At 48.2% G+C, this 13,613-nt stretch overlaps 1 protein-coding gene across 1 annotated transcript in view; it reads left to right on the top strand.

The window, feature by feature from the left end:
• Positions 1-11,774: 11,774 nt before the first annotated feature.
• The window catches only part of LOC142260518 (uncharacterized), a 60,018-nt gene continuing 58,179 nt past the window's right edge, over positions 11,775-13,613 (top strand). Inside the window, exon 1 of the mRNA XM_075331968.1 lies at positions 11,775-11,881. The gene's annotated coding sequence lies outside the window, so the exon portion shown is untranslated. The remainder of the gene's footprint in view (positions 11,882-13,613) is intronic.

Genomic DNA, 13,613 nt, shown 5'->3' with positions numbered 1-13,613 from the left:
GAAAAAAGACACAAAATTTTCTGGAAAATCCGAACAAAAAAAAAAAGATTTTCACAAATCATTAACCTGAATGTACAAATCAATATGATAAAAAAAATTGTTTAAAAGAACTGAGAGTCCTGGGTGGTTGATGCCTTTTAATGGATAACTGAAAAGATGGTAATAATAGCAGCTTTCGAGACTACTCAGGTCTCTTCATCAGGCTCAGTATAACACAAGATCTGAAGAGTCACATATTTATACACAACAGGACATAGAATGGAGCAGTAAATAAGACAAGTTATGTGAAGCAGAGCGATCACTATGGCAAGGGGACAATCAGTTGTGGCAGTAAATATTGCAGCAGTTCATAGATAAGGAGTGGGAAAGTTTTATTGTCCTCTGATTAAGGTCTGGTCCGGGCTGTGATGCCCCCAGATGGTCTGAGGAGCACATTTCTTAATTTATGTAACAAGACATACATCCATGTGACACCTTCATTCCTGCTCTGAATGTGTCACCGGTCATCATACGTTTTCCCAAACCCTTCTGTCTCTCTTGGATTTGAAGTTTCCTTTCAATACCAGCAATTTCATGTCCATGATACTGTGGTCTGAGTTACAGAAATGTTTGGTCACACGTAGATTAATCCTTTTTTCTCTAATTGTGTGGCGGTGGGAATTCATCCTTGTCCTGAGCTGTTGTCCGGTCTCCCCTACATACAGACCCCAGTTGGACATTTGGTACATATAATTAAGTACACCCCATTAGTTGTGGTGCAGCTGAAGGTCCCTGGGATCTTGTAGTCCTGAAGTGATCTGGGAATCTTTATCTTGTCCGTTGTCAGTATAAATGGACAGGTCTTACATTATTTATGGTTGCAGGGAAATGTTCCTCTTGTTGTAGAAGAGGACAGGGATCTTCTGACAATGATGCTTCTTAGATTCGGGGGCTGCCTAAAACACAGGAGTGGGGGGTCTGGAAAAATAGATTTTAATCGGGCATCTTTTTGCAGTAATGGTTGTAGTTTCCGTGCAGCTCCTCTTAACACCTCCAGATTTGGATGGTAGGTGATCACAAGAGGGACCCGGTTGTTTTCTTCTTTAGTTTTATAATGTAGGAGATGGTTTCTTGATATTCTGGTGGCTCTTGTAATCTGGTTTTCAATTTTTCTTGGGGGGTAGCCTTAATTCAAAAAGGTCTTTCTGATGACCTCAAGGTAATTGTATCTATCTGTAGTGTTAGAACATATCCGATTGTACCTGATGGCCTGACTGTACACTATAGAGTTTATGTGTTTTGCTTGAAAACTGTCCCATTTCAGGTATGTTGTCAATTGGCTTCTGGTACAGGGATGTCTCTATTTCATTGTTCCGTAGTTTAATAATGTTGTCCAAGAAGTTTATTTCAGTGCAGGAGTAGTTGAGTGTTAGGCTGATGGTGGGATGAAACTGATTAAAGTGTTCATGGAACATCTTCAGCTGCTCCTCAGGCTCTGTCCAGATGATTAAAATATCGTTGATGTAATGGTAGTAGGCCAGAGGCCTGATAGGACAAGAGGATAAAAAGTCACTCTCAAGCTTGGCCATGAAAAGATTTGCATATCGTGGTGCCGTTTTGCTTCCCATTGCTGTTCCATTCTCCTGAAGAAGACTCCGGTAATACAAACGTATGACGACCGGTGACACATTCAGAGCAGGAATGAAGAGGTCACATGGATTTATGTCTTTTTACATCAATTAAGAAATGTGCTCCTCAGAGCATCTGGGGGCATCACAACTCTGGACCAGACCTCAATCAGAGGACAATAAAACTATCCCCCTCCTTATTTATGAACTGCTCCAATATTTACTGCCACAACTGATTGTCCCCTTGCCATACTGATAGTTCTGCTTCACATAACTTTTCTTATTTACTGCTCCATTCTATGTCCTGTTGTGTATAAATATGTGACTCTTCAGATTTTGTGTCATACTGAGCCTGATGAAGAGACCTGAGTAGTCTGGAAAGCTGCTATTATTACCATCTTTTCAGTTAGCCATTAAAAGGCATCAACCAATGAGGACTTCAGTTCTTTAAAACCATTTTTTTTTATCTCTATGGCTGAGTCTAGAATGTACGGGCTCCTATCAGGTTAGTGGGCGTGACCAGCTTGGTTGGGGGCATGACAATGTCTCACTGTCTACTGTAATCATGCAAGAGGGGCTTCTCCCCCCCTCCTGTGGCTTCGCCTCCCCTGCACCCCCCTCCTGTGGCTTTGCCCCCCCCCATGCACCCTCCACCTGTGGCTTCACTCCCTGCACCCGCCTCCTGTGGCTTCGCCCCCCCCTGCACCCCTCTCCTGTGGCTTCGCCCCCCCTGCACCCTCCCATCCTGTGGCTTTGCCCCCCCTCTCCTGTGGCTTCGCCCCCCCTGCACACCCCTCCTGTGGCTTCAGCCCCCTGCACCCCTCTCCTGTGGCTTCATCTCCCCCCTGCACCCTTCCATCCTGTGGCTTCACCCCCCCTGCACCCCTCTCCTGTGGCTTGCTCCCCCTCTTGTGGCTTCTCCCCCGCCTCCTGTGGCTTTGCCCCCCCTGCACCCACCATCTAGTGCAGGGGTGGGGAACCTCCGGCCCGCGGGCCGTATACGGCCCGTGACGACTTTTTATGCGGCCCCCGGGCACATTCCCGGGGACCATTGTGCTTTGGTGGCAGCCGCGCTTTTCCCGGCTGCCGGCCCTTTAAATCCCACTGCCTGATGCCCTGTGGGTAGATGCTAGAATGTACGGGCTCTCTCCAGATCCTGACTTCCAGGACCTGACTGCAGCCCATACATTCTAGGCTTATCCCCGGCCTGTGTGCTCTGGTGGGCGGGTAAGCAGCACGCTGCGATAGTCACACAGAAGAGCTGCAGCAGGTTTACCAGCCTCCCGAAACTGTGCTGTGTGTGTGTGTCTGACTCTCCCTCCCCCTCACTGCGAGTACTCAACCCATCGCTGCCCCCCCCGCTCAGTGCTGTGTACCCCCTCGTACTGTGTGTACCCCCCAATGCTGTATGTACCCCCCAATGCTGTGTGTACCCCCTCGTGCTGTATGTACCCCCCAATGCTGTATGTACCCCCTCGTGCTGTATGTACCCCCTAGTACAGTGAGTACCCCCTAGTACAGTGAGTACCCCCTAATGCTGTGTGTACCCCCTAATGCTGTGTGTACCCCCTAATGCTGTGTGTACCCCTTAATGCTGTGTGTACCCCTTAATGCTGTGTGTACCCCCTCGTGCTGTGTGTACCCCCTCGTGCTGTGTGTACCCCCTCGTGCTGTGTGTACCCCCTCATGCTGTGTGTACCCCCTCATGCTGTGTACCTCCTAGTACAGTGTGTACCCCCCAGTGCTGTATGTACCCCCTCATGCTGTGTGTACCCCCTCATGCTGTGTACCTCCTAGTACAGTGTGTACCCCCCAGTGCTGTATGTACCCCCCAGTGCTGTATGTACCCCCCAATGCTGTGTGTACCCCCCAATGCTGTGTGTACCCCCTAGTGCAGTGTGTACCCCCTAGTGCAGTGTGTACCCCCTAGTGCAGTGTGTACCCCCTAGTACAGTGAGTACCCCCTAATGCTGTGTGTACCCCCTAATGCTGTGTGTACCCCGTAATGCTGTGTGTACCCCCTCGTGCTGTGTACCCCCTCGTGCTGTGTACCCCTTAATGCTGTGTGTACCCCCTCGTGCTGTGTACCCCCTCGTGCTGTGTACCCCTTAATGCTGTGTGTACCCCCTCGTGCTGTGTGTACCCCCTAGTGCAGTGTGTACCCCCTAGTGCAGTGTGTACCCCCTAGTGCAGTGTGTACCCCCTAGTACAGTGAGTACCCCCTAATGCTGTGTGTACCCCCTAATGCTGTGTGTACCCCGTAATGCTGTGTGTACCCCCTCGTGCTGTGTACCCCCTCGTGCTGTGTACCCCTTAATGCTGTGTGTACCCCCTCGTGCTGTGTACCCCCTCGTGCTGTGTACCCCTTAATGCTGTGTGTACCCCCTCGTGCTGTGTGTACCCCCTCGTGCTGTGTGTACCCCCTCGTGCTGTGTGTACCCCCTCGTGCTGTGTGTACCCCCTCATGCTGTGTACCTCCTAGTACAGTGTGTACCCCCCAGTGCTGTGTACCCCCAGGTGCTGTGTGTACCCCCTAATGCTGTGTACACCCCAGTGCTGTGTACCCCCTCAGCGCGGTGTAACCCCTCATTGCTGTCCGTGCCCCCCCTAGTGCTGTCTGTACCCCCTGGGTGATGTCTATGCCCCCCCACCAGTGCTGTCCGCACCACCTAATGCTGTCCATGCTGCCACCAGTGCTGTCCATGCCACGGTGAGTGCTGTCTGTGCCCCCCTTATGCTGTCCATGCTCCCCAGTGCGGTGTGCCACCCCTCAGTGCTCTTAACTCGCTACTGCTGTCTGTACCCTCCCACTGCTTTCTATGCTCCCCAGTCCGTGTTCTCCTGTTGATGTCTATGTTCCCCCAGACCTGTCTGTCTCCCTAGTGCTGCCACCCAGTGCAGTCCGTGCTGCCACCCAGTGCAGTGCGTGCTGCCACCCAGTGCAGTCCGTGCTGCCACCCAGTGCTGTGCGTGTCCCCAGTCATGTCTGTGCCACCGCCAGGGCTGTCCATGCCCCCTACTGATGTATATGCCCCAGCCCCTCCTGTGATGTATATGCCCCAGCCCCTCCTGTGATGTATATGCCCCAGCCCCTCCTGTGATGAATATGCCCCAGCCCCTCCTGTGATGTATATGCCCCAGCCCCTCCTGTGATGTATATGCCCCAGCCCCTCCTGTGATGTGTACTCCCAGTGTCTCCTGTAATTTATGCGCCCCGGCCCCTCCTGTGATGTGTATGCCCCCAGCATCTCCAGACAGAGACAAACCTGGAAAAGCAGCTGTGAGAAACAAGATGATCAATATCACCGAACATCACAATCGCACCAAAGAGAAGCAGCTCCGGCCACCACAATAGGGGTGAGTTAATTAATCGTTTGACCAAATATAGCAGGGTTATTTTTCAGGTTGATAATGTTGTGCGGCCCCCAAAGGTTAGTAGGAAATTCCAAATGGCCCCCGGCAGTAAAAAGGTTCCCCACCCCTGATCTAGTGCTTTTACCCGCAGACCCCCGTTTCTATTATAATCACCTCTATGCCCACATGGAGTTAGAGAAAAAAAGTTTATTCCTGCTGAAAGCATTTTGCACATGCCCCATCACATGACAAGTTACGTCATACCTGTCAGGAGCCCGTACATTCTAGCATCTCCCTTATCTCTACTGGCTACCACGGTACAAAGATATATTTGACCTGTATCAAAACAATATGGAAATGAGCCGGTGAGGAATAGCAGGAAACTGGTCCTGAACTGGTTAAAGCTAAAAATAGCCAAGACATGAAGGGGTTAATAATAGTGATGACCCCCAAAATAATGGAGACCCTGCACCTACCTCCACCTGCAGAGCCGCACACTAGATATATAATACCCTGCACCTACCTCCACCTGCAGAGCCGCACACTAGATATATAATACCCTGCACCTACCTCCACCTGCAGAGCCGCACACTAGATATATAATACCCTGCACCTACCTCCACCTGCAGAGCCGCACACTAGATATATAATACCCTGCACCTACCTCCTCCTGCAGAGCCGCACACTAGATATATAATACCCTGCACCTACCTCCACCTGCAGAGCCGCACACTAGATATATAATACCCTGCACCTACCTCCACCTGCAGAGCCGCACACAGATATATAATACCCTGCACCTACCTCCACCTGCAGAGCCGCACACTAGATATATAATACCCTGCACCTACCTCCACCTGCAGAGCCGCACACTAGATATATAATACCCTGCACCTACCTCCACCTGCAGAGCCGCACACAGATATATAATAACCTGCACCTACCTCCACCTGCAGAGCCGCACACTAGATATATAATACCCTGCACCTACCTCCACCTGCAGAGCCACACACTAGATATATAATACCCTGCACCTACCTCCACCTGCAGAGCCGCACACTAGATATATAATACCCTGCACCTACCTCCACCTGCAGAGCCGCACACTAGATATATAATACCCTGCACCTACCTCCACCTGCAGAGCCGCACACTAGATATATAATACCCTGCACCTACCTCCTCCTGCAGAGCCGCACACTAGATATATAATACCCTGCACCTACCTCCACCTGCAGAGCCGCACACTAGATATATAATACCCTGCACCTACCTCCCCCTGCAGAGCCGCACACTAGATATATAATACCCTGCACCTACCTCCACCTGCAGAGCCGCACTCTAGATATATAATACCCTGCACCTACCTCCACCTGCAGAGCCGCACACTAGATATATAATACCCTGCACCTACCTCCACCTGCAGAGCCGCACACTAGATATATAATACCCTGCACCTACCTCCTCCTGCAGAGCCGCACTCTAGATATATAATACCCTGCACCTACCTCCACCTGCAGAGCCGCACACTAGATATATAATACCCTGCACCTACCTCCACCTGCAGAGCCGCACACTAGATATATAATACCCTGCACCTACCTCCACCTGCAGAGCCGCACACTAGATATATAATACCCTGCACCTACCTCCACCTGCAGAGCCGCACACTAGATATATAATACCCTGCACCTACCTCCACCTGCAGAGCCGCACACTAGATATATAATACCCTGCACCTACCTCCTCCTGCAGAGCCGCACACTAGATATATAATACCCTGCACCTACCTCCACCTGCAGAGCCGCACACTAGATATATAATACCCTGCACCTACCTCCACCTGCAGAGCCGCACACTAGATATATAATACCCTGCACCTACCTCCTCCTGCAGAGCCGCACTCTAGATATATAATACCCTGCACCTACCTCCTCCTGCAGAGCCGCACACTAGATATATAATACCCTGCACCTACCTCCACCTGCAGAGCCGCACACTAGATATATAATACCCTGCACCTACCTCCACCTGCAGAGCCGCACACTAGATATATAATACCCTGCACCTACCTCCACCTGCAGAGCCGCACACTAGATATATAATACCCTGCACCTACCTCCACCTGCAGAGCCGCACACTAGATATATAATACCCTGCACCTACCTCCACCTGCAGAGCCGCACACTGGATATATAATACCCTGCACCTACCTCCACCTGCAGAGCCGCACACTAGATATATAATACCCTGCACCTACCTCCACCTGCAGAGCCGCACACTGGATATATAATACCCTGCACCTACCTCCACCTGCAGAGCCGCACACTAGATATATAATACCCTGCACCTACCTCCACCTGCAGAGCCGCACACTAGATATATGGCTGCTCTGTGCTTACAGGACCTGTGATGATGTCACATGGAGGGGAGGAGTCAGGGTCACATGATCAGCTCCTCAGTGTATGCAGGACTCTGCTGTGCTGGTTGTCATGGTGCTGGATGAGGGGAAGTTTATGTGTGGGGTCAGGAGGGGTTTACAGTGTGGATGTAGCAGAGCCGTGTGTGTACGAGGTGTACGGAGCGGAGCCGTGTGTGTACGAGGTGTACGGAGCGGAGCCGTGTGTGTACGAGGTGTACAGAGCGGAGCCGTGTGTGTACGAGGTGTACGGAGTGGAGCCGTGTGTGTACGAGGTGTTCGGAGCGGAGCCGCGTGTGTACGAGGTGTTCGGAGCGGAGCCGTGTGTGTACGAGGTGTACGGAGTGGAGCCGTGTGTGTACGAGGTGTTCGGAGCGGAGCCGCGTGTGTACGAGGTGTTCGGAGCGGAGCCGTGTGTGTACGAGGTGTTCGGAGCGGAGCCGTGTGTGTACGAGGTGTACGGAGCGGAGCCGTGTGTGTACGAGGTGTACGGAGCGGAGCCGTGTGTGTACGAGGTGTACGGAGCGGAGCCGTGTGTGTATGAGGTGTATGTAGCGGAGCCGTGTGCGTACGAGGTGTGCGGAGCGGAGCCGTGTGCGTACGTGGTGTGCGGAGCGGAGCTGTGTGCGTACGAGGTGTGCGGAGCGGAGCCGTGTGCGTACGAGGTGTGCGGAGCGGAGCCGTGTGCGTACGAGGTGTGCGGAGCGGAGCCGTGTGCGTACGAAGTGTACGGAGCAGAGCCGTGTGCGTACGAGGTGTACGGAGCAGAGCCGTGTGCGTACGAGGTGTACGGAGCAGAGCCGTGTGTGTACGGAGCGGAGCTGTGTGTGTACGAGGTGTACGGAGCAGAGCCTTGTGTGTACGGAGCGGAGCTGTGTGCATGCGAGGTGTATGGAGCAGAGCTGTGTGCGTACGAGGTGTATGGAGCAGAGCTGTGTGCGTACGAGGTGTACGGAGCAGAGCCGTGTGTGTACGGAGCGGAGCTGTGTGTGTACGGAGCGGAGCTGTGTGTGTATGTGGCGCCCCTGAGTACATCAGGGTTCCACAGAGTACTGCATCCTTACCCAGGGTGCAGGGCCTATGCCCCATGGTTCCAGGTTCCTAAGAAACCAGTGTCACTACCAACAGCACCAGAAATCCCAATCACAGCTCACATCATGACCTGTCAGACACACCAGTGGGTTGGTCTAGCTGGAAAAGGGCCTGTCCATCTAGGGGTCTTCCAGATCAGAGCACAACATAAGTAATAACCTATACTAAAATGGCTTTTATTTCTGACCAACACTGATCAAACATTTTCCCTTCTCCACATTTGTCCCCTGTTTGTCCCAGGAGTCCCACTTCTAGGGGAGAGCGATTGCCGCCTTTCTCTGCACCATGATAGACATTTGGCTCATAGCGCAATGTCGGGCAAACATCTTCTTTCACAGAAGAAAATCCCTCACAATAACTATTGCACGGACGCTGCAAAGATCCACAGATCTGGAATCTTCAGACTGTTAAGCCTGCTTTACACCTTTCAATTTCGTGTGCGATCTCGTATGTGATCGCATGCGCCCCCATCATTTGTGCGGCTCGTGCAATTTGTTGCATGAGCCGCACAATCATTCAAAAGCTGTCACACATACTTACCCGTCCATACGACCTCGATGTGGGTGGCAAACATCCATTTCCTGGAGTGGGAAGGACGTTCGGCGTCACATCGACGTCACACGGCAGCCGGCCAATAGAAGCGGAGGGGCGGAGATGAGCGGGACGTAAACATCCCACCCACCTCCTTCCTTCCGCATTGCCGGGCGGGAGCCGCAGGATGCAGGTAAGCTGCAGTTCATCGTTCTCGGGGTGTCACACACTGCGATGTGGGCTACCCTGGGTACGATGAACAACCTGACGTTCAATTTTTCAGAAATGAACGACGTGCGTGCGATGAACGTTTTTTCGTTCAATCGCAATTGCACGCCGCTGTCACACGCTACAACATACCTTACGATGCCGGATGTGCGTCACTTACGACGTGACCCCGCCGACACATCGTAAGATATCTTGTAGCGTGTAAAGCGGCCTTAATCCTGATAAATGTGATTAACAAAGAGAAAATGTTCATTCTAATACGTCATTCAGAGAATTTCGGAATTCAGAAAATGAAGAGGAGGAAGGAAAACCAATAAGAAGGATATGAGAAGATCTCCAATACGGAAGATGAAAAAATGAACTTGACTATGAATGAATTTATGGATATTTTATGAGTGTGTCCCGCTCTGAGGAGACCTCTGGCGAGTCTGGGATCAGAAGGTCACAGCACCTTATTGTTCACAGGTCTACTACTTGATTTGAGTGAATCTACTTTCTTTTAGTGCTGTAGGGGTTAAGGATTCTTTTCAATCTGGCTATTCTTTGTAGCCTTAATCTCAGATACATCTCTTATGTGACCACTTCCCTTCAATATAAAAAGTCACGTGTCTTGCCATTTGATGCCAGTTATAGAGTCTAATTCTATGCTGACCTCTTTGGAAGGGGCCTGTGTCTGAAAGAAGCTGAGGAGTTGTGATTATTACTGCTGTGGTGTTTAGCTGCATTGGTACAGTTTTATATTGTTTTTGCTTTCTGTGTTTATTTTTCCTTTATCTCCTTTACCTGTTGTGCTACTGCAGTGATGAGACTACTGCTGGCCGTCTCACTAGCCAGAGTGAATGAGTGCCTAGGCACGTGATAACGACAGGGGGGTGAAGGACCCGTGACATTAGGGAGCGTAGGGTATAGACACGGGTGAGTTGTCTCTTCTTCCTATCATCAGGGCCTTCCTTTTTTACCATTTCCATTGTTACCCTGGTGTTATGCTGCACGCTAGGTTTCTGTACGCTCTGGCGTGACATAATCTTGTGGTTTTGATACCAACTGTCTTAACGGTTAAGCAGATTGGAGTCCTGCACAGATGGTTAAAGTTTGTCTGTGGCATTTTTTTTGCTGATGATAGAAATGTTTCAAGTCAGACTTAAGGCCGCTTTACACGCTGCGATATCGGTACTGATATCGCTAGAGTGCGTACCCGCCCCCATCGGTTGTGCGATACGGGCAAATTGCTGCCCGTGGCGCACAAAATCGCGAGGACCCGTCACACTAGTTACCTGCATAGCGACGTTGCTGTGACCGGCAAACCGCCTCCTTTCTAAGGGGGCGGTTCGTTCAGCGTAACAGTGACGTCACAGCGACGTTACTAAGCGGCCGCCCAATAGAAACGGAGGGGTGGAGATGAGCAGGACGTAACATCCTGCCTACCTCCTTCCTTCCTCATTGCGGGCGGCCGCAGGTAAGAGGAGGTTCCTCGTTCCTGCGGTGTCACACATAGCGATGTGTGCTGCCGCAGGAGCGACAAACTACATCATACCTGCAGCAGCAACGATAATTGGGAATAGGGGGGCATGTCACCGATGAGCGATTTTGAACGTTTTTGCGACGATTCAAAATTGCTCATAGGTGTCACACGCAACGACATCGCTAAAGCGGCCGGATGTGCGTCACAAATTCCGTGACCCCAACGAGATCGCATGAGCGATGTCGCAGCGTGTAAAGCGGCCTTTACTCTAGTAATAAATTTACGTGTAATTAATTTGAAGGATTCTCCTTCTCTGAACAAAAGACCATTGTAATCCTAAACTAATTGGATGAGGATCGTAATTTGGAAGAATTGGTGGGGGATCATGATGTAAAACCAAAGGTCTCAAACACTCATTATTATGCAGTAAAATCTCGCGTACCATCATAAGACATGTTCCAGAATATGATAGAAAAGGATCAGTTGCCTCTGCACCGTTACGTCTCCTCCAATAAAAATAAAATAGTAAATAATTTAACAAGAAATCATTATATTGCCATCTGTAAACTAAAAAATAACAACTATTTGGTTATACGTAAGTCAGACAAGGCGGGTTGTATATAGTGCTATTGATGCCTCTTTATATAAAAAATGAGAATATGACATTTTGGAAAATAATACTACTTACCGTAGATTGCAATCAATCCAGCTGATGTCTTTTCTAAATCATTATACAATATGTTGGTTGGCGGTTGGTTCTCTTTAAGATTCCTTCCTCAAATGCTTCTATTTTGAGAAATGTAGAAAGGATCCATAGTTGTAATCCCTTAGTTTATGGGGTTGGAGAGAATATTCTGAGCTTCCTTATATAGTCATCCATGTTTTGGATGACTATTCCATCCCCCTTGTTGGCTTATAGAGTTACTATATCTGAATCATTGCAAAATAATTTTAGAACATCCTTTTCTTTTCCATTTAGGTTATTTTGGGAGTGTAATATTTCTGATTTTATTGAACTCTTCGAGCACCAAGATGAGGAAAGTGTCGAAAAAATGACCTTCGCTTTCAAGGGAATAAAAGCTCAATTTTGGAAAACATCAATATGTAGTCTTGTGTCATATAGAAATTACAAAATCCATAAAGACTCAACAAGACCCCTATACAGCTGACCCTCTCCTTTGGAAACAGGTAATTAAAGAGAATCCTCTAGCAGATGTGAAGCCAATCTCAGCTTGAATTTACAAGAATGCAGAAAAGGACAGATTTATGAATGGTAGAGTTAAGAGCAGCAGTTGTACTGAAAAATAGCAGATAAGTTCAAATAATTTGTTTCCCCTTATAGAAAATACAAAGTAAGGTATAATGAACTGTATTGATATAATAGATATGAAAGTCATATGTTCGAATTTGTGATAAAACAGAGAATGCAAAGCATCGTTTCACATCATTGGGTGATGGCCGGGGTCTCACCCAATAGATATGGACCACATAGATGAAAATATCTATGCAATGTCTCCTATCTATGAACAGATAAAAATCGTGACAGGAAAGATGCCAGAATATATCCACCCTGGGACCTCCAGGGATGGAGATATTGTAAAAGTTGGGAATCTTATCATTTTCTAAGATTTAGAGACATCCTATCGTTATCTGAAGTCCAGCCCTGTTATGATGGGAAGTATGTGGGTGTAACTTGTGTTAATAAAAAGCTGATGCCAATTATGATCCTTGTTCAATGAAAGGAACATTGCTGTGTGGGATTGTTCCACGTTCCTTTGGAGTCCTTCCCTCCAGAAATCTGAAGGAATTTCTGTGACCCAGGTTCATTTATTTTCTTGCTTTATTCCCTTTTATTTTATGTAATTGTATATACTGTATTGTTTTCCCCTTTGCATCATCTTTTGTATATTTTTATAAATACTGCCTACTTTTCAGATTAAATATATAACATTTAATAGCGTATGGCTATGGGATGTGGTTTATAGAATAACCCCTTCAGCCCCCAGCCTGTTTTCACCTTAAAGACCAGGCCACTTTTTGCAATTCTGACCAGTGTCACTTTGACAGGTTATAATTCTGGAAATCTTCAACAGATCCTGGAAATTCTGACATTGTTTTTTTCGAGCCATATTGTACTTCATGTCAGTGATAAATTTAGGTCAATATTTTTTGCATTTGTGAAAACTTTGGAAATTTGGCGAAACGTTTGAAAAATTCGCAATTTTCAAAATTTGAAATTTTATGTCCATAAATCTGAGAGATATGTCACACAAAATAGTTACTAAATAACATTTCCCACTTGACTACTTTACACCAGCGTAATTTTCGAAACAAAGTCTTTTTTCGTTATGAAGTTAGAAGGGTTCAAAGTTCATCAGCAATTTCTCATTTTTCCAACAAAATGTACAAAAAAAAATGTTTACCACATTTGGAGTGACTTTGAGAGGCCTAGGTGACAGAAAATACCCAAACGTGACCCCATTCTAAAATCTGTACCCCTCACACTGCTCAAAACTACATCCAAGAAGTTTATTAACCCTTTAGGAGCTTCACAGCAACCAAAGCAATGTGGAAGGAAAAAATTAAAATTTTACTTTTTTACACAAAAATGTTACTTTAGCCATAAAATGTAGCTTTTTCACAAGGGTATCAGGAAAAAATGCACCATAGAATTGATTGTGCAATTTCTACTGAGTACACCGATATCTCATATGTGGTGGAAATCAATTGTTTGGGTGCACGGCAGGGCTCGGAAGGGAAGGAGCATCATTTGAATTTTTGAAAGCAAAATTGGCTGGAATAATTAGCAGATGCGATGTTGCGTTTGGAGACCCCTTTAGGTGCCTAAACAATGTAGCTCCCCCACAAGTGACCCCATTTTTTAAATTAGACCCCTCATTTATCTAGATGTTTAGTGAGC

The sequence above is a fragment of the Anomaloglossus baeobatrachus genome, unplaced genomic scaffold (assembly GCF_048569485.1).
Source record: "Anomaloglossus baeobatrachus isolate aAnoBae1 unplaced genomic scaffold, aAnoBae1.hap1 Scaffold_118, whole genome shotgun sequence".
In the NCBI taxonomy this organism is placed as follows: domain Eukaryota; kingdom Metazoa; phylum Chordata; class Amphibia; order Anura; family Aromobatidae; genus Anomaloglossus; species Anomaloglossus baeobatrachus.
This window is presented reverse-complemented; position numbering and strand designations above follow the sequence as displayed.